Genomic DNA, 25422 nt, shown 5'->3' with positions numbered 1-25422 from the left:
TTATTAGCTGCAAATACAAGGTCTAATTCCCTGATTCTTATTTGAGAAAGATGCTGTCAACACTGGCCTTCAAGTCTTCATTCCCAAAGGAATTCCTTCCTTTGGTGCTTCCAGAGGGGACTTCATGGTGCAGGGGAGGGATTTCCATTCAGTGGGCTTTCAGCATTGGATGCTGCTGAGGGTGTGTGACTCAGGGTTCAGTTACACTGTGGGGTTTGCTGATCTGGGACAAGCTCTATGACAGCTTTAATGCCAGAAAACCACAAATGATGCATTGGCTGTTCTCTTTTCATGATTAATTTAGGCGGGAAAAAACCTCAAATTAAATATAAATTCCTGTCTCTTCCAGACTGTTGGTAGTAGTGGGTGTGTGGCTGTAGGCTCAAGAGTAACAACTTATCTCACACTGGAATTAACAGTAGAACCACCTCAGTATATGTATTTAGAAAACTGAGCACCATATTTTTATTAATATTCAGTAGTGCTGCTCTTTCAATATCGTTCTCCAGAGGAGATGTAAATATCACACACACTTCTTCCATTAACAGATTTAGATTTCTGAACTTAACACATTATTTATGGTCCTCTAGCTACATAATAGAATAACATCTGATATAAGGAGAGTTTAGAAAATAACGTATTTAATCAGGAAGTACAAGAAAACCACTATTCTTTTCCAAAATTCCTAAATTTATTTGTTTTTTCTGGATTTCCTATGCCATGGTACAACTGTGACACCAAGACTCTTCTGCCATACATACATACAAGTATTTAGAATAGCTGAGTGTTATTATTTTTTAACTGTGTACTCAGTCAATAATTACTACTATGCATATTATAATATCTTTGCATGCTAATCCTGTGTAAAATCTGAGATTTACACTGAGATTTGTAAAATCCCTTGTACTGACAGGAGGGGTGGGGGGTGTATTTCAGTACAGTATTTCACTGTGCAGCAGGCCTGGGACCATTGCTAGCAATACAAGAACAAGGAGGATCTCTTAAAAGGTATGGAACTCTGACCCTTGAGGATGTGCACTGTCAGATAGTTTTGTGTTGAGTATTGGTAAGGAAGCTGTGTTGTGACTTTCATGTGTGAACAATGCACTGGAGTCATTGTTTCCTTGGCAATTTTTATATTTCAAGGTCTTTACAAAATGACTTCCGACTTTAAAAAAAAAATCTTTTAAGTTTACATATCATTTATCTGATCTGAAAAGACAGTTATTTCAATTGACTGAGTGATTTGTCCATTTCTGAACGGAATAGATGGAATATTTAGAAACAAACAGTTAATATTAACAACTTTCTCTGGCAGTGCATGGCAGAACATGCACATAAACAGGAGCAGTCCTAAGCCCAGCAGAAGGAATTGTTCCTGGCAAGTGTTAGCAGGGAAAATGATAGCAGTGGCAGTATCTCATCACTGTACACAGTGCTGGGAGGTCAAAACGTTTGTCCCATGTTGCTTTCCCTATTTCCTTCAGTTGGACACGCTGAGCTGAAGAGATGTCATCCTGCTGGCACAGCCCCAGCAGATCAAGCTGTTGATGTCAAATATTTTCAGCCCCTTCAGGGTGAGAGCCCTGTGCTGCAGCCTTACCAGTGAGCCACAGGAACCCTCAGTACATCCCACAGGCACTTTATTCCCTCTGCTGCTGCCTGAACAGCACCAGAGGAGGAAAGGTGGTTGTGCCTGTTCCCTTGGGTGTTCTCCCTTCCCTGGGGCAGGCACAGGATGGGGCTGTGTCCTGACAACACTCCCTGGGCTGATGTGCTTTGTAGCCTTTGCCTTCCCACAGCTGTCTGTAACCACCTGAAGAATGGTCACCACCACTCTCAGGATTCATTGATAAGAAAAATCACATAGTAAAGAATGTGAATGAAAAGAAGAAGTTTTCTGTCACAGCTGCAGTTTAATGCACTTCTTACAATGTTAATTGTTTCCAGGAGTTTGAACACTTCATCTTCATCCCTTGCCACCTTTCTCAGGAGTGAACTTGTGTCTTTCTTTCTGTGTAAGGAGAAGGGCATCTCTGGCACTTTCCTTTTAGTGGCCCAGAGGTCACCTTTGGGAGGTTTTTCTACCTTTCTGTCCTTTGATACTGTACAATCTCAGATATCAAGTTGCCTTTCATTCTAATTATAGTCTGACATTAACTACTCTTGATTAACAATGTGCCACAGAATTAAATACAGTTTCAATATCTCACTTAAATAGAAAATTGAAAAAAAAAATCAGTGTCTAGGGTTAACTTCAAATACATAAGTCTGACTCATATTCACTAAAGCACCAAGTTTCAGTTTTTATTTTGAACTTTATTCACTACAAGTTTAGCTATAAGGTTGCTGTAAAGCAATATAATCTTTAAATATCTAATTTAATACTAAAAATCTTAAAAAGACTGAAAACAAAATGAAAAACAGTACTGAGCAAAAACTCAGAAATCTCTTCAGGAACTTGCTGGCTAGTACCTACAGTTTGTAAAGGGTGGCATCACAGTGAGGAGTCCATGGAGACGAGGTACTCTTGCTAGTGTTCACCTTTGTTAAGTACAGAAGCTTCTAATGACCACATGGTTGTAGTATTTTGTAGTAAAATACTCAAATTTGACCTAAGTGTATGCTTACAGTTTGGTGCAGTGATTCCTTAGGAGTGGGGGAGAGGACCTTATTGCAGACCTATTTTCTGACAGTTAAATATGTGATTAAAAACCCATCCAAACAGGAAACACAACAACAAACCTCAGCTGGTCTTTTTGCCCTCTTGCCAACACAACAGAAATGAGCTGTGAGCTGGATGGGCCCTGGCAGACGTGTCTGGGCTGTGACAGGGAAAGCAAGAGCTGGGGGCTGGTGCAGAGGCACTGAAGTGACTGTAGATACCCAATCCCAACCAGAAGGCAGCAGCAGCTTCTTGGAATACTCTTTTTCCTTCCCTTGTTTTCCTCCCATCATTTTGTGTATCCCAACCAGTCCTTATTCCAGACAATTTAGTTGATGGGATTTACTTCAGAGAGACAATTTTATAAAAACCCGTGCAAATGTACATCTTTCAAAGCCAAACAGAAACCAGCTCTCCTGAAACAAGTCAGCACCTCATCCCACCATCAGAACCTTGGCTGTGCCAAGGGAGCTTTAGTTCTTGTTTGGTTAAAAAGTGAGCTTGTGCCATTTATAATAATTGTAATAATAATCAAGTCTAAATCAAACCCACACACGGTTATACTTCTCTTGTTTTAACAGTTCTCTATTATGCTGATGGCTTAGTTTAAGAGAAAAATTCAGGGCTTGTTGATCCATATTTTTTTTCTCAGAATTGTTTGTCCTCTGGAGGGATGTTTCCATCTCAAGTACAGTATTCACTCTAGTGGACTTGTTGTGTAAGTCAGTGTAGCTTAATCAAATACAGAAGTGGATAAGAAAAAGATTAAATTTTGGGTTCAGACCAACATACACCCACATTTAATATACCCATCCTGCCTGTATGGGTAGTATAGAAAAATAAATGGGTTTTGTTTGTTTGTTTTGTGGAAATCGATGGTTCTATACAGACAAGTGATACACCTTAAAAGAAAAATAACAAAATTAACTCTGTGGTTTCATTTGGTCTGAAAGCAACCTCCTCTGTGGAACACTTAATTTGTCAAGACATTCTGGCAGCTCTCATCGAAAGTCCAGTATGAGCTTTACTGGTTTGGCTCATTAAATTGAAAATGGGCTTGGAAAAGGTCATGGGGAATTAGAGGTTACAGAACAAATAATCAAAGCAATTAGCTATAACTTGAATCTTCTGAGCTGCCTAAAAGAGAAAGCAGACCTGACCTTGTCAAAGAGAGAAGGATATTAAAATTGCATACCAAGAAGTAATCCAGAAAGGTTATTACAGCTATGTGGAACATTGCAGAAGTTTGGGGTTTGTTGTTGCCATTTTAGTTTGTTTTCTTTTTCTTTCTTTTTTTTTTTTTTTAAGAATAAAAATATCAAACCCCTCCCACACTCCAAAGGCATGATTCTGCTATTCTGGTACCAGGCTCCCTGTGTGTTTTAAAGGTTTCTGATCCACAGTGAAGGTTGTTTATTTATATTGTGCTGGTAGGTACATTAAAGTCTGGGGGTCTGATCCTTCTCACACAGTGTACTGTAAATCAGAAATAACTCCATTGAACTGAGTCATGTCAGTGTAAAAGTGAGGGAAGAGGAGAAACAGACCAAGAATGTCCATGTTAATTTTGATTAAAGTAATCCAAAATAATCCATTCCGTGAAACCTGAAAATGTATACCCAGTTGTTAAATGCTTTTTCCCTTGAAGTATGTTCATATAAAGTTCTTGTGTGTTCTTGTATCAGCCATTTCTCTGAATTTTATAACATGTTATATGGCAATGCCAAATTGCCTCGAAGAAATTTAAAGCTATCCATGTTGCATTACTTTTTTGTTGTTGTTTGTTTTGTCCTGAGGTAAAAGGGTCTCCATTAATAGAGTTTCCTAAAAGAATTTTTTAAAAATTATTTTGTTTTTGTTGTTTCAGGCACATGTCAGATAAATGCCTGCTCAAGATCCGAAGTGGAATCAGACTAACAAAATGAAAACAGGTTGTATTTCTTTTTTAATTTATTAAAGGGTTGTCAGAGGAACACTTGGTTCACGTGAGTACCCTGAAGGTTATCACTGGAGTTCCCAAGTTAGAGCCCTTGACACGATCTTGACCCTCCTCATCTTCTCTGCTTCTCACATTGGCTGATATTTTCAGAGCTGTTCTACACCTTCTTCACTGACTTAAAATATTTATATCAGGACCACTGTGTTAATCCCAGTGCCTACAATTAACATTTTCATGTGTGGGCATGCTTTAATGAGGGTTTGCATTTCCTTCTTAGAGATTACTTCAGGCTGAGAAAGATGGATTCCAAAAACTGAAGCTGCTCTCTCCAGCAGAGATTATTCTGCTCACTGGCCCCAGCCAGAGCTGTGTAATTCATCCCAGCTCAGGAGTTTGGCTCTGCTGCCCTGAGAGTGCTGGGAAATGGGAATGCAGTGTGTGAAAGTGTTCACTGCTGAGGAGGGGATTCTGCTGGACTGGAACACAGAGAAGGCTCAAGGTTTGAAGGCTCCCTTGACATCCAAGAACTGGGATGTTTTGCTGAAATGCAAATCCGAGATGAGCTGTCTGAGCAATGCAGCCCCTTTACCAGCACCCAGGGGCTGGAGCAGGGACTGCTGGCAGGCTGGCTGGGTGGGAGGCTGGCACTGCCCTGCCCATCAGCCTGTGGAAGGGGCTGGGACTGCCCTGCTCAGAGAGGAAAGGAACCGGAGCCATGGCATCCAAAGGCTGCAGCACAGGACAGCGTTTGGGAGAAGTGCTTTCAAAGAGCTAAACTGGCTTTTGGGATGTCAGAGGAGAGAGCAGTTGATGAGCTGAAGGTGACAAAGGGTCACTTCCTCAGGGCCAGAAATGCCTCCAAAAATACAGACTTGCAGCAGCAGCAATCTGCCCGAGTTGTGACACAGCAGTTTGGTGTGTGGAGTCCTGAGAAAAACCAGAGCACTGCTCTGTGTTTAACAGCAATGCTGAACTTATAAACTTCCTACAGCCTACTGGAATAACATTTCAGGATCTATTCAGCTTGTGATCTTACCACGCTCCTCATGTTCTAGATAAAAGAAAATTACATTCTGTGTTTTTGATGAATATGGACAGAATGACTGAATGATATGAAGCAGGATTATTTTTTTATTATGGTGAAAGGTGTGATTTTGTCAGATTGCTTAATGTAGGTGAACCTGCAGTGAGATCCTTTGTTGAACTCGGTTTTAAAAGGAGGCTAAAGAGATGGTTTAAAATAATTTTATTATGGTCTATATTGGTTTCCAAAAATAAATCACACATTCTATATGACTTTCATTACACCTTCTTCCAGATATGGAATATTTGGTTGGATTTCTAGTTATTCAAGAACTTATTTTTGATTTTTCTCTCCTTTTTTTGAGGGTGAAAGAAAAGATGTGGCAAAGTTATAATTTTATATCAGATAGTAAAGGCTCCTGTTTATTTGAAGTTAGTTTTCTTTTAGAAAAACACATGGATCATCTAGTTGTGATCATTTGAGTGTAATTTGATGTATTCTTAATAAAAGATTCACCCTTTATTTGACATATTACAATAATGCCTTTCTTGGAGGTTAAATGACTTTTATTTCTAGGTTCTTTTTTGGTTGTGTGTGTGTATGTGTAGTTATAGTAAAATATTAAAGAGTAGACTATTCCTCATTATTAACTCTCCAACAATGCATATGAACTTAGGCAATAGGAACAAATTGCTCTAGGCCAAAGCAGCTGACCTACAAACAAAATGTGTTTCATGCACCTTTTACATGTTGTCAGAATGTATTTTAAATCTTGTAGGATAGATGGAAATCAATGGTATTTGTGCCCTTATGTCAGCTTTTCTTTGGGGATTATATGAACTATATAGTCCCTATATTAAAGGGTTTACTGCTCTCTGAAACCTGCACCAAATCCTTGCTCCTTGTCCTCTGAGTTGTTCTGGATTCAGGATTTAGGAACATTCCTCATCTTCAGTTCTTTTTCTCATTAAAGTTCTGACCTTACATTGCTCTGAATTGTAAGCAGAAGTTGTGTCAAAGATGACCATCACTAAATCTAGAGGCAAAACCAAATAATACACAAAGTATTGTCAAAGGCCTAATCTTGAAATGTAGCAAGGAGCAGTTTCCTGAACTATATATTATCATTTTCTGTCCTTTTTTGACTAGACTGTAGGTGGATGTCTTTGCAGAAGTCCCAGGTTCTGTAGAAGACATGTGAATGATGGTGATGTAGCAGCTGTGCCCCCTGCCAGCCTTTCTTCATGGGTAGTACTTATTTATTAAACAAATAAATAAACAATGCCTTTAAATCCCCTTTCTGAGCAGGGGAGAGCCTGAGGAGCCTCTGTGCTCTGTCAGGTTGGTGTCTGCAAAGAGCTGGACACAGCCCCAGGCTGACTGTCCTGCCTCAGGGCAGATGCAGTTGGTTAATCCAGTCTGGGTGGAAGCCAAGGGCTTGATTTGCAGGACCTTGTCTGAATGCAGTGTTGTATTTTTAACAATAAATAATATCATCTATTTAAAAATGACAAACCCCCTCAAGAAATATTTATTGTGACCCAGCATCAGATGTGATGCTTCCCATGAAGCACAGGCTGGTTTTGTGTAATATTTGCTGCAGTATCTCCTGACAGGAGCTGTCCCAGGCTGAGGGACATGGCAGTCTCCTCAAAGCTGGGCAGGAAGGGTTGGCTTCCTCTTACAGCTTCTGCATTTGTCCTTTGTTACCAGCTGTGCAGAAAATGAGGGCTTTGGACTTTCCCATTTTCAGGAAATCTGGAGAAATCATATTGCTTATTTATTGATGTTGGTCTAGAGATAAGTTCATATCCAAGATGATGTAGTAGGTCATAAAGTTTTATTTAGAAAGCTGGTAAATCAAAATTCAAAGAGGAAGAGATTTTTCTGCGTTGTTGTCGTCAACCCCCTGTACCCTAAAAGAGTGTGGAGAGGAATGCTTTGCTTTGTATAAAATGTCAGTTCTGCTGTGAAGTGCCTGGTACTGTTGATTACAGGAATAGTAGAAGATGGAACTTCCAAGTACAAAACACCTGGCAGTTCTTAGAAGACCAAACTATATTACTTTAAAGTGAAATGGAGTGGAGTGAAACCTCAAGTTTTAAAAGAGTGTATATGAAATTTTCTTTTTCAGTGATTATGTTCTGTGATCCAGTGCAATGAAATTCTAAAAATTGAGAGGAGGAATTATCAAGGAGCCCCAGCCATTTCTACATTCAGGGATTGCATGAAAATATGTAAGTTGTCTAACTTCCTTTAATAGTGCTTGCCAGTTGACTGAATATAACATTTTAATCACCTTCATGTTCTGGATATATGCAATTGGTTGTTATACTCCTCAAGAGGTTTTTGGTGCAAAGTGACAGTGTTGTGAATTTGTTTTATTTATTTTTTTAAATGCATGTGTGAGGATTGGTGAAGATTATAAAACATGAAATGTGAAATAAAATTTCACTTCATTAATTAATTGACTAATAGCATGCAACATTGTTCTAGCAGAAAGTTGTCTAAAAAATGCAATATTTTTAAGTAACATTGCATCTTATTAACAATTGAAGTCTTGGAGGGAGGCAGGATCAGAGCTTAGTGAAGGCAGGGGGAGGTTCACAGGGGACCTGGGATGCAGGGCAGTGTGCTGGGCTTTGGTGGCTGCAAAGGTGAGTGAAAGACACATAAAGACAAAATACAGATAAGAAAGTGAATCTAGATCTTCAGACCTGACCAACATAAAACATTTATTTGGGAAAGAATGGTCTTGTTGCAGTAAATATAATAATCTACCACGTTCAGCTTTTAGAGGTTGTTGTTGCAGAGAGGAATTTGGTGAGGAGTGCTGGTCAGGTTGCAAACACTGAAATGCAAACTGAGTATTTACAGCCCCTGTGAGAAATGTTGTACTTTTTTTTTTTATCTCTAACCTTTAAGTAACTTCGTATAATTATAAAATAATTATCTGATAACTATGTTTTCTGCTGAAGCTTGGATTAGGAAATCAAAATTCAAGGGAGGGAGAGTAAACTTAGAGGAGGCACCTTGCAAAAATGGCATCCTGCTGAAGTTGGAAAGCTGTTAAGCTCATGCTCACTTTTACACTGATGTAACTTCATAGTTAGAAAAGTAAATCCACTTTTAAATTGGGTAACTTGTTGGTACATTAAACCAATGGACACTTCTGGGGATTGCATAATTATAAATTGTTGTATATGACACACTGCACTGAAATCATTCTAACAAAAGGTCAAAACTAGTTTAAAAAAAAGTTCCAGTTCACTTTCTGAACTGGTTTCTTCGAATGTGACAGAATACACAACCCTGGAAGAAAGACAGAAAATTAAATATTGTACAACTCTGCCCAATAATAGATTATGACACGTGGAATTTATGAATCTCGTGACTTGTTCTTTATTGATGAGAAGCTGATCATAGCATTGGAATTAATAAAAGTGCAGTTAAAGCCATTCACAAATGATGCTGCAGCCTAAGTGGAAGGAGGCTTTATTGATTTCCACTGTCAGCTGGGCTTGAGAGACATATACCATATGTTCAACATATGAAAATAGCAGAAAGAAAAATCAAAAGAAATCTCTCCTACTCTATCAGCTAATAAAGTTTTAAATGTTTGTAAAGAATTGAGTGGGCTCAGTGCAGCACATCCATGTGTATTTCATAATATCCCATCATTTAAATGAACAGCACAAGTAATCAGCTAAAATATATTAAGTACATTTTTGCTGAAGAATTTATTTAAAACACAGTTTTACCAGTTTATCAGTGTTTTTCTGGATACTGAGATAGGTATGTTTTCCATAGGCAAAGCAATGAAAATTAATTTTCTATCTGTGCCTCCTCCATGTAACATACCTGCCATGGACACATAACATTACAGTGGGAAAATAATCATAACCAGACTTGGAATGCCTTCATCTTCCAAAATGATTTTCAGAGCATTTTATGTGGCTCTTAAAAGTCTTCTGAATCCTATCATGTCAGGTTGTGGTCATAGGCCGAAGACCCTTTGGTTTCTCACACTCCAAGGCAGTGTGGCAGAAATGCATGGCTGGGAAACCAGAGGTGATGCAGTGGAGGGACCCAGGGTGGGGAGCAGGATGGGGTTGTTCTGTGGGGGGTTAATGGGGGACCTTCAGTCATTAGGAGTGGGCTATGTGAAAAGCAAAGTTTGTGTTTGTTTAATGTCTAATCCTTTGAAGCTGGCTGAACATGGGCACTGTTTCACTGATCACAGCTCAGGGGTTTGGCTCCTGGAGCTCTTGTTCAGATGAACTCACCCCCACTGCCAGGGGGTGAACTGGCTTTTTACCATTGGGCTTTTGCTCAGGTGGGGAAGCTCACGGTGTTCAGACCTTTTTGGGGCATTCACAGGTACACTGGTCATAGTGACTCCACTGGGCAATTCAGGGGAAGATTTGAGAACTTGTAAATAGGTTTTTTTGAAGTGTTTGAGAATTTTCTGAATCACAAAACTGTTTAATCTTAATAGAAGTGATACAGCATAATGTAAGGAAGAGGGTAACCTGGAAAATGCATTTTCTAAAATTTACCAGTCCTTTCCAGTTGTTTCTTTAAAACCTCTTCCACTGGGACTTATTCTTGGGTTAGCTTATGTACATTTAGTCTGCTGCTTCTTTTCTAGAGAATGACTTTTGAATATTTGAGATGATCTGTCCCCCTTTGTTCTTAGTCAGTTATATCACTGTAGAGAAACAAAAGAACTGGACTTCTCAGCACAGAGGTTGTTTATTTACCTCTTACCTCCTCAGCCAAAATTAGTTTTATATTAAACTTTATCCATGAAGAGTCTGAGTTCAAGCTAGAACTTCATTTGGTAAGTGCCTTGTATCATTTGACCACTAACACAAATTATTACAGATCAGCATTTGAGAATATCTTTTATTTAGTAAATAATATATTTAGTTACTAACAAACATGAGAGTCTTGAAAGTAAAAAGACACGAGATAGGATAGGCTTTGTACAGTGGCTTTTAATACCAACTTTCCCATTCATTCTGGAAATGCTAAAGGATTTTGTAGTGGGAAACATGCATTTTTCGTGCTATTGTTATTCTAGTTGAAATATGTAAGATTTGAAGGATCACAATTACATATTTAATCACTTTTATGTTTTACAACACAACTATTATATACTGTAAATTGGGCCCAATATGTATTTTTGCTATTAATGGAATGGACATTTGCAGATACAGAACCCTTGATTTCTAGATCCTCTGCAAAATAATGAATTTGCCAAAAAGGTAATAATAAGACCTTTCAAAGAATTTTATCTATTTGTGGAGAAAAAAATAAAATAATAAAAAAACTGACAAAACCAAATAAACCCATCCAAACAAAAGACCCAACAAAACAAAACAAACAAAAAACCAACAAAAAAATCCCCAAACAAATCCTTGCAACAGAACTCTGTCACCAGTGCTGAAAAATGTAATTGCCTGAAAATTTTCAAAATTTCGTTTCATTAGAGGCTACAACTTTCAGTGGAAATCAGCTAACTTGAAACATACTGTAGTTGTCAACTTAAACCAAAACAATGTCATCATAAATTCCAAGCAGGCTGTAGAAAAACATATGGTTTAGTAAATACAATAAACCTTCCTTGCTGAAATCAAGCACATAAACCAGATCTCTGTCTGAACTGGTAACAAAAATTATAAAGGCAGCCCTTGAATAGTCATCCCCCACTTTAATGAAACAAGTTTCAGTTGAAAACTAAAAGATTAAAGAACCACAACAAAAGTTTCCCAGAGCCATATCATTTATAACTACAGCCAGTTTCCAGATGCAGAACTGTTCAGCTGTTTCTGCTGTGAGCTGACAATTCAAACCAGGTCTGGCCCTGATCTACAGAGCTCCTTCAGTTTGAGTTCTGTGTGTCGTTCTGCCTGAGTCCTGCAGGTCCAGTCACCTTTGCTGGGACTGGTTGTGTGTGGAGGAAGTCAATGTTCAGCAACTCACGGAGTCCAGACTCTGTCCTTCTTCTCAAATTTATATCTTTCAAATGCATCCTTATCTTTTGCATTTGATATGCATGAAAATTAACAAAATAGGGTGAAACAACAGCATTATAAACCTCTTCGTGTTATGATAGTAAAATAAAACATTTGACATGCATTTCAAATTCTGTCAGAAAAAGCAAACAAACAAAAAAAGAAGCAAACCAAAAAAAGAAACAAAAAACCCAGGCTGAACTGAGACCTTGTCTTGAAGCAAAGGGGACTTGATGCTGACTGCAACAACAGTGTCATAATTATTCTTAATGTCTAGAAACAAGGGATAAAGAACATACAATTGGTTGTGCAAGAGTAAGTAAAGAGGTCCTTTCTGGACAAACAGGAGTTCCCAAGCTGAGGAGTAGCCCTGCCAAACGTTCTGTTCTCTCATGCTTTGAACTTTGGAATATCTGATTGCTCAGTGCCCTCTAATTAACAACAACAGATGTGATTGTGTAGGTTAGGAAGACCTTGTGCTCCTTGGATTAGGAGATGCAAAGGAAAGAAGCACAGGAGAAGGGAGAGAGAAGAAGAACCTGGGAAAAGGAAAGAAAGCTCCAAGTAACACTAAAGTGTGACTGGGCATGACCAAGATGTGGTCAACCTTCTAGGAAGAGTACTGACCTCCAGAATATCCAGAAAGTCTTGCTGATACATCAGCTTCAGTGCCTGGGCACTGGGCTCAGAGATCCAATGTGTTTAACCTCCTGTTCTGGGATGGAGCACAAAGAGTGCCATTCTTCAGGAGCAGGCACAATTAAAGAAAATATGTCACTTGTTACCATCCGTTGCTTCATGTTCCTAAAATTACAAGGCACAACATAACACACAGGGTCTAGGTAAGGCTGAAAAATGTGTATTTAGCTTTAAATTATTAGTCTTTGCTGCTTAATGTCAGACAGCAGCACTGAGAATGGGTTTGTGCATGCCTGTCTCGGGAGATCTGTGCTCAGCATTTAACTGAAGAGCTGCTGGCTGATAGCTTTGGTGAGGATGGCTCTCTGCTGACACAGGATTTGTTTGCCATCTCCTCCATTTCCACAGAGCATTACCCAGGAGTTTGCTGCTCATCTCCAAAATGTTACCACCTGTACCAGGAATGGTGGTGAGTCCTTGCCAGGCTCCCAAAGCAAAGGATTGAGTTCCTGCAGTAACGTGAGCCCAGCCTGACAGATCCTCATCTCAGCCTCAGCTGGGACTGGCCAAAGGCCAAGTGTTTGTCAGATGGGCTTTGGCAGTGGGTTCAAAATGAAATCTATTTCTGTTACTTTTTTTTCTTTTAATATCAAGAGTACATTTTTTTCTGCTTTGTGACAAAGATTTAAACTAGTAAGTGACATTTTGTAGGACTGCAGAATTCCATGAAAGATATCTTAGAAATGTTTTGGCAACCATAAAGAAAAGTAAAATTCAGGCTGAATTGAAAATATCAAGTTTAATTCTCAGTTTCTACTTCTCACTTAGTTGTCTTGTTAATAAGTAGTCCTTTTGTATTTGGATTTTAGGCACTCCCAAATGATGCTGCAGGTTTGTAAAAGGCACCTGGGTTTTCATTTTACTTTTTTGATACTAAAATAATGAAAAAACCACTTCCTTTTCAGGATACCCACTCTTAATTTGCTGTAAACTCCTTGGTGATTCAGAGAGGAAATAGGCTGCCCAGTCACAGGGTATTGTTCTTTTTTTTTTTCTTTTTTTGCATCTATTTCGTGTTTCAAGTGATGGAGGAAATGTTTTGTAAAGTTTCACAAATACATAATTTTACCCCTTGACAACAGGGAAGGAAAAGGAGTTTGACTGTCAGGAATGTTATCTGCTCTAAAGAAAATAGCCAACTGATAACTGCTTAAAATTGGTCAATTAAAGTTGAATGGCCAATAAACAGTTATGGTGCAATATGTTTCATTTTAGGACAATATATAAGCATACAGGAACACTGTCACTTGAGAGATTTATTTACTGTTGTAGCAGAGATAACTGGAAATTAAATCTGTCACTGGAGTTGCTAAGCCATACAGTACAAAAGCTGTTTTCATCTAATAAATTGTACAAAATAGAGCTAGAATGAAGTTGGAATCTCAAAAGGGTCATTTCCTCTAGCACAGTGGTGTGATACTCCTGTTCTGGCTGGTTGGCCCATATTCCCTCCAAGTTTGAACTCCAAGAGCCCCCAGAATTAAAAGCCCTCCTTATTTCCCACATGGACCATCCAAGCCCACACTCTGGCAGTGAGGCAGAGCCTTGATTTGGGCACTCTGAGCTCTCACCCTTCAAGGTCTGAACACAACTGGAGACACGACATTTGGTTTGGAAAATTTGGGACAGTGCAGATGAAGGCACAACAGTAATATGATTTATTTAAAAAAAAATTACACTTGCTTTGTGAATTTAATGATAAAAGAGAATTGGTTTCCCATGTTAAGGATTGTGAAAGGCTGTTCATCTTAGAGCTTTTCTGTTTTCTCCTGAAACCTTTGTCTGGTCAATTCTGTTCCCCCAAAGTGTTTCAGTTGTAATCAAAAACATTTTCTGATGGAGATATATTTATTTGTATATTTTCATTCCAGGTCCACGTTTCGCTTCAGGCACTGATTCAGCAATAGGGGACAGAAGAATCACATTAAACTTTTTAGTCAATTTTTAAACCTTTTTTTTTGCCTTGATTTGTTCAAAGGTCTCTTGAAGTCCGTTGGGAAACTCCTTCCATTTAATTTTGGATCATGTTCCTATTTTTTCCCTCATCACCTTAAAGAAACATGATTGAAGCTGATGAAGTTGTACCAGAAAATTCATGAGTTAATTCTTTGCCATGTAATTTCTAGGTATTTTAAACAAACACTTAGAATTTAGACATCCATGGGAATTGCCAGATGGGGTAACTGGATACCACTTTGGATATAACAGAATGTCTGGGGTGTTTAAGGTCTCTAGGGAGGGAAATGGAGCTTCTGTTATGTAAGGTATGTGAAATAAGTGGCACTTCAAAATTTCACTCCGACCTGAAGCACTAAAACAATGGCTTGAATCTGAGTTTCCCTTCTGTCATGTGTCATCTGCAGCATGAAGACTTTTATTAATGCTGCCTGAAGAGCCTTGCATATTCTTGGCTTAGACTATTGGAATGGAGGGAGTTCAATGGAAGGAAACTGGATGAGAAAGCCCCTTGCTGCTAAATTCAGTTTTAAAAATATAACCATTTAATTTAGAGCACTCTGGTTCCTTAGACCTGTCATTTGAAAAATGCCCTTATTTCTGCACTGTTTCTAGGTGACTCTGGAGAAGGAGCCTCTCAAAGAACCATCAGAGTGGAAGCAGCCAAGCAAACCCGTTTCCAAGTGACAGGTCTGTCCAGAATGTCTGTGTTCTAATGAATTCTGTGTGTTGAGACACTTTGCTTCATCCAGTCCTGCCCAATAATATCAGCTTTGAGTAATGTACTCCCTCTCAGGGGAGGTCGTACTGGGAGCTCCAGCTGGAGTCAGCAGCAGAGTACAAACAAGCATCTGCATTGTACTATTAAATAGTACCTTTAACTAACTTCCTTCAGATGGGAATTTTCAGAGGATTTAAAAAAAAATAAAAGTAAGAAGCTGGTAAAAGAGCTGGCTTGCCAGTTCACATTTTACCCCCTTCCACAGCTCGAAGCACTACTATAGCACAAATGTTATTTGACAGGCTGGAAGCACATCCCTGTGCCCAGTGGATGTTGCTCCCATCCCAGAGTTTGGCTCTGGTCAACACTCTTGGCAGCCTCTGCTCAAGAAGGATCAAGAGCTGGAATAGCAGAAGGGCTGCAAGTTGAGACCTGCTCACAGGCAAAGGTTTGTGGGGAAGTTTGGGCAGTGCCTGTCTGTGTTATTCGTTGCTCTAAAAAAGTGTTGTCAGTCCTTTATTTTCATGAACACAACAGTCATCCCAAATGTAAAATCCATATTGTCTGTAAATGTCCATATTGGACTTGATGGATGTTTTCCCACAGAGTGCCAGATCCTGAAATCCCTGCCCAGCCCCAGGGAGGGGATCATTTCCAGTGCAAGGTGCCAGTTATTACAGCTGCTTTTCGGGGCCTTTCGTGGGGCTTTCTTTTGTTGATGGAGCTCAAATAGCTCATGTGGTCTTTTACATGTCTAGGTGGAGCTCTTTAAATTTGTATTAGGATTAGGTAGAATTCAATACATAAGCAGAATGTAGTTCTAGTTTGCAGATAACTGATGTACCTGAAAGAAACTGTTTTCTCTTACTGCTTTAAAAAGAGCTTCACTAAAAGGATCTATCTCAAATTACCTCGTTGTGGGGGCAGGGGGGGTGGAGATTTTCTGTAAAATGAATGATTTTCCAAGGCAAATACCAGACTCTGAGGGTGACTGGCCAGATCCATGTCCATCAGCTCTGATGATATCTAGAGCCTGATGTTTGCACTCTAGCTGGAAGAAATAACTCTTCTTGCCAAATCTACAAAAAAAAAAAAAAGGTAGTTAATGCAACAGAAAAATCTGATTGGTCCCTGCTGTTATTACTGTAGTTATCCTATGGCTTTCTGGAAATAGAGTTGGGGGGTTTGTGTGTTTATCAGTAAGAGACAATATTTGCATTGACACTGACTGACAATGTCCTGTTGAGCTTCCCTGCAAAGTTCATTGTGGCATTTATTCACACCTAATTAGAACCTCCTGGGATTAATGCATCATTTTACCAAACTAATGCAACCTCAGTATAGAAATATGTGGATTCAATATGATAACAACACGTACCTGGATATTTTAATTAATCTGCCTAAACTGAACATGCCACTTCAAATTTATAATGATCAAGCTTTAAACTCCCTCTGGAATTCTTAGAATATTAATTGGCTATTTTGCTAGTGAATGCTCTCCTTGTTTTTCTAATGGTTGCTTGAAACCCTGTTGACCCTGATGGCAGGTGATATAAGAGAAAAAGCTGTGTTTTATTACATGTATGGAGTAAATAATACACCATTTAAATATAAATAATTCACTAAGTATAACTAATAATTGAATGTAGCTTGGGTGAATTGAAGAAAGAGCTTGTGATGTATTTCATCAATTGCTTGTTTATGGAAGGTTCTTTTCTTTACACTGGAACTTCTTATGTAGGCAAGAAAGCTCCAAAGAACATTGCTAACAGAAATACAGAATGTTCAGAACTGTTGAAGACACACTTCAAGCTTTTGGACTTAGCCTGTTGTACCTTTCCATCTTATCCAAAATACTCTTTGTGCAAGAGATTCTCCTCACTGTCCACTCCACTATTGCCCAGTTCTTTTTGCTTGTTTCCCTTGCTTTTTATTCAGATTATATCAATAGATTAGATAACTATGTGGATAATAGTCTTCTTCAGAAATATGCTATCTTTATGCATGTTTTTCCTTTTCTCTCTATTTCTGTTTCCCTTCAGCAATATTTCAGTGCATGACCTGTACTGTAACTTTTAATTTTCCTCTGCAGTTTTTCAGATGAGAGCAATTGCTTTGTTAGTACATTTTTGGGTGCTGCATATAATGTCTTACTAGTATGTCCTGAGTGACACCACCAATATACTAACATTTTCAACACATGAGAGCAGCAAAAATACAGACACATTTCTAGACTGCTCCTTGTTGGTGCAGTGTGTCATCTCCCATTAGCAAAGGATGTTTCCTTCATTCCAGTTCGAAAGTTCAACTTCCTTCAAATGTTATAAGAACAAAAACCTTTTTCCTTATTTCTGCTTTACCCTTTGGTGTCAATGTATGAGGTTTGAGTGCTATGAAGTGTGATTTTTCTAATTGCTCAGTCTCTGAAAAAAACGTCTTTAACATTCTTCAGCTATAAATTTAGGCACCTTTTCTATAGTGTAAGCACATTTTATTTAATTTGTGTTTTCTGGAGTGCATATAGAACAGTGATGTTTAGTTAGGAAAAGTATGTGATGAAGCCCATTCTGTCAGCCTGTCTATTTTTACATATCAGATGGCAGTGCTATATCTATGGCAAAAGCCCCTACATTACATCTGGACAGGGGTTTAATTTTGTTTGATGGGAAGCAGTGAGCAAATATGGAAGAAACACCGGTAGAAATAAGCAGGAAGGGGCAAAATTTTGTTTCCATTGTTATTGTAAGTTCATGTGAAAGCTTTTCAGCTCAATAGACTTGCTCTGGATTTGCAGTGAGGTACCTGAAAACTGAATTAATCCCTGGAAATCTGTCTGTTCTCTGATGCTTTAAGTTGTGGTCTAGAGATGCTTGTTTTTTTAACTGAAACACAAGAAGCACAATTAAATTGCAATTTTATGCACAAAGAGCAATAATTTTCTTCCTGACTGACAGGTTCTAAATGGCTGTCACTTGTAAAGTACATAACTATCACTTTCAGGTAGTTTTGTGTGAGTTATGTGAGCGTTGCAGTTTCTTGTGAAAGTTACAGAAAAAATGATATTTGCCTTCAAAAAAAGAGCAGCCTGTGGTTGTGTCAGGGTGAGGAGGGGACAGGAACAATGTCACACTACTAAGTTCAATTTATTGAGTGAACCAAGCGAGGGACAGGGGAAACCAAGGAGAGCTTTTCACATCACAGACACACACAGAAATATTTCTAATTAATTCCTCCTGCTGCCCTCAAATTGCAACCAAAATACACTGTACCAGCACACTTCATTGAAGGCTCTATTCCCCAAGACCAGTCAGATACCTTGGGTAATAAACCTGTGAATATACTGTGCTTCTGCAAAACTCAAGTGTAGCAAAACTCTGTTGTGAGCTGGTTATTTTGAAGAATGAAAGTTCATGTTGATATTGTGTGAAGAATTATAATTAAACTCTTCAACTCCCTTCTAGGGTCTCTAGCTGGAAAATAAAAAGGAATGCAGGAAACTTCTTGATGCTTTCCACCTTCAGATTTTAACATGGACAATATTTTTTTTTCTGCTTTGAAGTCTTTAAAAAAATGTAGAGAGACAAAGCAGAAGCCACATAGTAATTATTGGGAAATAATAGAAGATGACTTGTAAGATTTTTGTCCCATTCTATGGTTCTTTGCTCAGGTTGTATGAAAACAGTTGGGAAATGGCAGAGTAAATTAAGGTCCTGGAACAGTGGATTAAAACCTGTGCAAGTAATTCTCCTGATGTGAACAATCACTTTGACTTTATTCAGTCAAATAATGAGACTATTTTAAAATTCACTGAAAGAAATGGGAATCTGAGGGCTTCCAGCATTAGGCTAAAAATAACTGTCAGTGTGAAAAAGAGAGTTAAGAAAAAATGCTTTTCTGTATTACAAACACAGGGCTTTTGGGAAGTAAAATTTTGTAGTGCATTTCTCATACTTCATAGTGTGCATTGTTGTGAAAGTTTTAGTTTTCTGAGATTAGATGTCAATCAGGATGGGATCTCATTTTTATTCCTTATTTTATCATGTGGATAATCCAGAGAGCAGGAGCTCAGTTGTGGGTGTTGTAGATGTACTGGCAGAGCCCCTGTTTTGAACAGGTCATTAACAGGGTAAGGCAGACAAAAGGTGTTATCTCCATTTCATGTGCAGAACAGGGGCAAGGAAGAAGGAGCTGAAGCCAGAATTTCAGCCATGATGCCAAAATGATATAAGTTCTAATATTCTGGTATCCTTCATATGTCAGGCCAGCAGACAGTCATTTTTCAATTCACAGGAGTTTTAAAAGCCCTGTTTTTTCCTTGATTGTGAGGAAACTGCTTGTCAAGTAGAGAAAACTTGAGTTATCCCTCAGCTTCAAAGGCTTGGTATTAACTGACCAAACTCAGATTGCAGAAATTTCTACATACTTTTCCCATTGTCAGTGGTCTTCTGATAAAAGGGAAACAAGTCTTTCAGTGCCACATAGACTGGAACAGTATTTCCTCAGGATAAATGTAAATATTGGTGCTGTAACTGTTGTTTCCTGGTTTTATGGTGTGCCATCAGAATGACAGCAGGATATTTACCTAACAGACACATAAGTCACTCTTCAGCAAGTGTTTTATGGAAGAGCTTGCAGGTGCCAAAGCTCCTTTGTAGGGGAAGTTCTTGCCCTTTTGCGGTGTTTGTTTTGGAAAGAGTTCCTTGCTTTCACCCAAGGCTGAGATAAATCTGCTTTTGTTCCTTATGAAAAGGAGGTGCTCATGTTCATACAAGACACAGTTATTGATTCAGGTTTGTGTGAAATATAAGCAGGAAGGGGTGAAAAGAACTTCCTCTCCCCCCGAGGCATTCCAGGATGGCATCAGGTAAAGCAGCAATTTAGCTGTGACACCTGGACTGAGTGGGATTTAAAGCCTCTGCCCTCCCCTTTCTTGTCTTGTGCCCCTTTTTGCTCCACACAAGCAAACAGAGCCCCTGGGCAGTGCCCAGGACCAGCTCTGGGGCAGTGGGGCTGCTCAGCTCCTGCCTCACTGCAGCTTTGGGACAGGGAAAGACAGGAGGACGCTCCATGAGAGACCTTATTCATTCAGCCACTCTGGTCAGAGAACAAAAGAAACCTGCTTTTTGTCTAATAAAGACTGAAGGGAAGGAAGAGACAATGCCACTGTTAGAATTCTCTCACTAATTGCCCAGAAAGTGAGAGAAAACCCCAGACAGTCACAGTTAAGGGGAGAAAAATCTCAGGAAGCTAATGAGGAGATAGAAAAATATTTTCTAATCATGCTCACTGAAGGAATCTGGCCCTCTGACATCTCCCAGCGTCTCTTGCATTATAAGGGAGAGTTGAGGGACAGCTTCATAGTAAGGAAACTGTTCTGTAATTGTATTTATTGAAAAAGTAAATACACTCCTGCACAGCAGAGCGTGTTAGACAGGACGACATTCATCATGCTATGATACTTTGTCTTTTCTACTGTAATATTAGTTCCCTCCTTATATTCGAAGGGGAAAATTCAACCAATATTACAATATATTACAACTTCCCCCATTCTTGCAATGGCACCTGCTGAATACTTGGGAAGAGACTTTCCGAATCAGTGAGAACTCCTAAACGAGTTATAGCAACATTTTGCTTTGGGGAAATGAATGTAATAAGAGCAATAAAATAACCTCAGATACACTTTGGGAGGCTTGTATCAGCAGTATTCAGTTTTTATACAACAGTGAAAACCAGCCTGGTTTCCAGCCACTCCCCCTGTGCTCAGTGTGTGGTGATGGAGCTGCAGCAGCTGAAAGCTCTGCTCTTCTTCCTGCTGTCCTGCTCCAGCTGCAGTTCCACTCCACTCACTTTGTGTAGGCTTCTGGATTTGGGTAAAGAAAACTAAGAAAGAAAACCAGACAAGAATGTCATCAATCTCAGTGCCCAGATGCCAGCTGAAGATAATGGAGGTCACAGGGAGTATCAGTGAGGACTGGCAGGGGCAGCTCTGACGTAGCTGGGATGAGCTCAGAGCTCTCCAGGCCTGCATCACAAAGGATTAACTAAGCAGGGAGTCAATATTTGTTTATTTGGAATATCAAACACTTCTAAGGTTTGATGAAAATTCTGGCTTGTGTTACATCCCTTTGATCTCCTTCTCTAGGGAAATACTGTCTTCTACATTCAGCATTTTAACTAAGCACACGTATCTTTTTACTTTAGCACCAATAAACATCTCTTCAGAACTACAGACTGATTTCTCAGCAGTTGCATAACAGGTTGCCACACTAATGCAGAAAAACCATTGTTTGTTATGTAAGCAGATATAAAAAATCTACAGGTTAGTCCAATAAGTGCAAGCAGCACTTTGTGACATCCCTAAAATACAGTTCGTTCAGAAATGGGAAAAACATTGTTTGTAATTTCTTGCCTTTCTTTAATTTCAGCATAGTATAAGTGGGTGAATTTTGTTAATTATAAAATTCCTGCTTCTGCCAGAGTGGTTATTTAGGTTTAATATCTGAGCCTGACTGTTTGATGATGGCAAAGTGAACAAATTGATTACCGTTGTTTATTCTGAATTGCTTGAAACCTTTTTCAATGATTTTTTCATTAGAAACATGAAGCTTGATATATGCAATTTATACCTGATTTTGGTGATCACAGCAGTGGGCACATGAGCACGGGCATCACACACAGACAGATACATGTGTGGTGGTGATAAATGTGGTGAAGCAGAGCTACGTGATAAATTGTGTACCCATGTGATGAGCTAATGGATTATGCACCTTTGACTCCTTCCCCTGCCCTCTGCCTATGAACCCATCTCTCCCAGGGCTTCTCTGACACTTCAAACACAGCTGCCATTACAATAAAAAGAATGTAGGCTTCCTTTAGAGTGCTCCTTTCCTCCTGCACTGGAGGCAGCATTTCATCTCCACTCACACCCCCAGCAGAGGAGAGAAGAGTCAGTGCAGGGACAGCCTGGTTAGATGTGAAAAGGTCACATCTCTAGATGTGGTTATCATGGGAGTCCTCAAGGTTACAAACTGAAGTCTCAGCCACCAGAAGGGAACAATTCCCAGCTTCCTAACATAACCAGGGCCATTCTTCTAATTAGACAATCACTGTGATTTTCAGTCATAAAGTACTTATGGATAAAAAACATTTTTTAAAAGGACTAAAAGGACTACTAGAATAGTCAGCATTCTACAGACAGGAAAATTCAAACTATAATGTCAATCAGTGTATTCTGAAAGTCCTTCCAATTAATGTCCTGAAGGTTTTCTGTAACACACCACAATATTGTGTGTTCCACAGCCTTTATGTATAAGATTTTGTTTGCAACTGAATGCCATGGATTTCTGATTTTGTAGTGGGACACCTATATTGAACTTGGATTTGTGGTTATCTTGCAGAAATCTACACGTGTTTCTCCAAAGGAAATGTGTAGTTTGTGTTAATAAATGAGTGTCAGTTACCAGAATAACCATTATGGTTATTATGAGATCACAGCAGTTCCTGTGCTTGGATAGAAGTAAGTAAACATTTGCCAGTGATTTTGCTTGAAATGTAAGAGCAGATTAAGATAAAGAACAAACCTTTCACTGCATCTGCAGCCTAATTTTCACATAACTCACTGTATTTACTACTTTCTCATATTGCATCTCTGACTCCCACTTTCAAAGGTAACAAGAACAGACTAGCTGTATATAACATTTTCAAACCTTTCTTTCACCACCAAATCCTGTTTTAGTGTGGACATTCTCTCCTCATTATTATGTTTTTAAAAGTTATATGAAGTGGGTTTGAGAAGTGTCTACAAATTCCTGCATATTCTGTCCAGCTGAAATTTGCTCCATTTTAAATCATTATGTGCCAAAGGACTTCTTGGCTAGAGAAAGAAAAAATCCTAGTTTTTAATAAATGATAAGGACCATACAGTTTACATGGCAATATGTGTATTTATACAGATAAAACTGTATAAAAGCTTTTTGCAATGTACTTGGCACTAGCCTAATAAAAAATAATTCTTCCTTCGTCTAACTGTAAACATTCTTCCAAAATTAAATTTTGTGTTATTGGGCAATAATCTTCTCAGAAAATGTGATGACTTGTAAGAACAACAAATCTGTGCACTTTTCATTCTCATGTCAGTGCCTTTATCTGTATCCCCAGAAGCAGATACTGTCTAAAAATGGGCCAGTTTAAAACCACCAATAGATACTTATTTTTTGCTTTGCCTAACTTTTTGTGATTTTAATTTCTAAATATGAATTCATCTTAACATAATGCTTTGTGTGTGGCACATGCACAGCACACACTACAGCAGATGTCTGCAGAGCAGGAGTTACTGACTCTGGCTGTAGAAATTCCATATGGTTAAAAAAAAAAAGAGAATCGAATTTTGTAGTTTTTCTTCCAGTAGCAAGAACTCTTTGTTGCAGTCCATGGCCAGTCCCACATAAATTTGGAAAAAATAGCAATTGCAGCTGGACTGAGCTTCCAGATGAATAGCTTAGCCAGCTGCAAAGTCACGACCTCAGCTGCTTTCCAGGGTCTCCTGTATGGCTCTGACTCTTGTCTGCAGAATGTTTCTTAATCCCTTAAACCATAAAATATTTTAAAAAACACCCCAAACACCAGTATATCATCACTGGATGAATACCTTGTTTGTTATGTAAAATAGTTGTTATCTAATATGTCTTAAATAAGAAATAAATTCTTCTCTACATAAATAGGATTCTTGCAGCCCTGGTGTAAAAAGAATTTCTGAGGAATAACAATATTAAGCATGCCATGTGCAGGTAGGATTGCAATGCAATAATTCCAGTGTGTCCTACAATTAGTCTGGTAAATAATTAAAAAGAAAAGATGTAGTAACAATAAGGTAAAAAGATCAGGAAGTTAAAATCTGTAGTTCCATGAACCTGACTCTGCAGTGACCTTCACAATTCTAACTGGAATCAAAATGTCTTCCTGCTTTGGTTTATCCACATGCAGTGACTTTTGGAGCAATAATGTAGAAGCACTTGTATACTTCCTAATTAAAGAAAGGTGGGAAAAATATAATTACTTGATTCTATGCAAGAAACTCAGAGTTGAGGCCACCAGGAATGCTCAGGTCATGACTCTTTGTTGTACTCTCATTTAAATAAGATGCAGTGAAGGAGCTCATGGGCTGCAGGACTGGACCATTGGTCTGATATTGCATGTCAGGACAGTAGGTACAGTGTAAGAAAAGCAGAAAAAGATTTCTCAAGATTTAATTTTAGGGTTTAAAATTCATGGCTTTTGTGTTTTTTCAAATGGATCAGTATTAGTGTTCAATCTGAGAGAAAAAGAGGATTATGTACAATCCACAACCTATTGAAAAAAAAGGACTCCCTCAGCTTGACACTGTGCAGAATTGATTCTCTGCAAAACCTGTGCCCCACTGAAGTCCAGAGCATTCCCAGTCCAGAGCTGTGGGTTTGAGGTTTCCCACAGTATTTTGGGATGGTCAGACACAGTTACTGCACTCCAGTCTGGTACCTTAAAGACAGAGAGAGGGTGCACTATATGTTATCCCAAAGGATGTGTAACTTCACAATCTAAATAATTATTTAGAAGCTTTTACTTTAGTATAAATTAATTTATGATACCTGTAGATAGAGTTCTGAATAAGTACTTTGCAGTGCTGTAAACTTCAGCAATAAATTCAGCATCATTTGGGCTATCATGAAGCATGATAAGAGTATTTTAGAAGAGCTGGAAAATGAGAATGTTGGAATTGTAAAATCAAAAGAAGGTCAGTTCTTTCAATTTCTTAAGCTTTGAGTTAGGCTTACAACTCCCATTATTATTAGCAGATCTGAGAAGCTGAATCCAGCCTCATCTCATTTGCTGTGCATAGTACTGGGAAAATGCTGTGATAACCTTGCTTCTTTAGTCTCTACTTTATTTTTTTTTTAATTTTAATCCTATAGAAATAGAAAGAAATCAAGATGAAATAGTAAGATTTTTATCAGTGTTGATGTTGCAGGTCCATTTGTTGTCCCAAGCAATTTGAAATATTGCTGTCAAAATGCAAGTTATGTTTAATAAAGATTAATGCAAAGTTATGTATCCTTCTGCTGAAATATTAAATACAGCAAAACTGAATGGTGCAACAACCAGTGAATGGACCCTGAACTGCACATGGAGTTAATGATAGTTCTTGTCTCAAATGCACTTTGCAGTATGAGACAGCAGTGATGGTACATTAATTTTGGAGAGTAAGAGAAAGGTCCTGGAACAGTGGGAAATGTTTAATTGCACATGTATCAAAAGCAAATTTCGCCATGAAGTCGTGGACCCTGCAGAAATAATTGACAGTTTGAACTGTCACTTCACAAAATCCTTGTCAAAGGATTATAGCCATCCGTGCTTGTAGGCAAC

General features: G+C 38.6%; 1 long non-coding RNA gene across 3 annotated transcripts in view; it reads left to right on the top strand.

Moving 5' to 3' along the window:
- LOC135418486 (uncharacterized) overlaps positions 1-15173 on the top strand; it is a 361572-nt gene extending 346399 nt beyond the window's left edge. Inside the window, exons 7-10 of one of the 3 annotated variants that reach the window (XR_010432475.1) lie at positions 4533-4596; positions 7763-7865; positions 13253-13321; positions 14919-15173. This is a non-coding gene — a long non-coding RNA (uncharacterized LOC135418486). The remainder of the gene's footprint in view (positions 1-4532; positions 4597-7762; positions 7866-13252; positions 13322-14918) is intronic. The other 2 variants (XR_010432477.1, XR_010432476.1) reach the window with 2 other exon arrangements.
- Positions 15174-25422: the final 10249 nt, after the last annotated feature.

This window comes from Pseudopipra pipra, chromosome 9, assembly GCF_036250125.1.
Source record: "Pseudopipra pipra isolate bDixPip1 chromosome 9, bDixPip1.hap1, whole genome shotgun sequence".
In the NCBI taxonomy this organism is placed as follows: domain Eukaryota; kingdom Metazoa; phylum Chordata; class Aves; order Passeriformes; family Pipridae; genus Pseudopipra; species Pseudopipra pipra.
The sequence above is the reverse complement of the archived record's forward strand: the minus strand, read 5'-3'. Positions and strand labels throughout refer to the sequence as shown.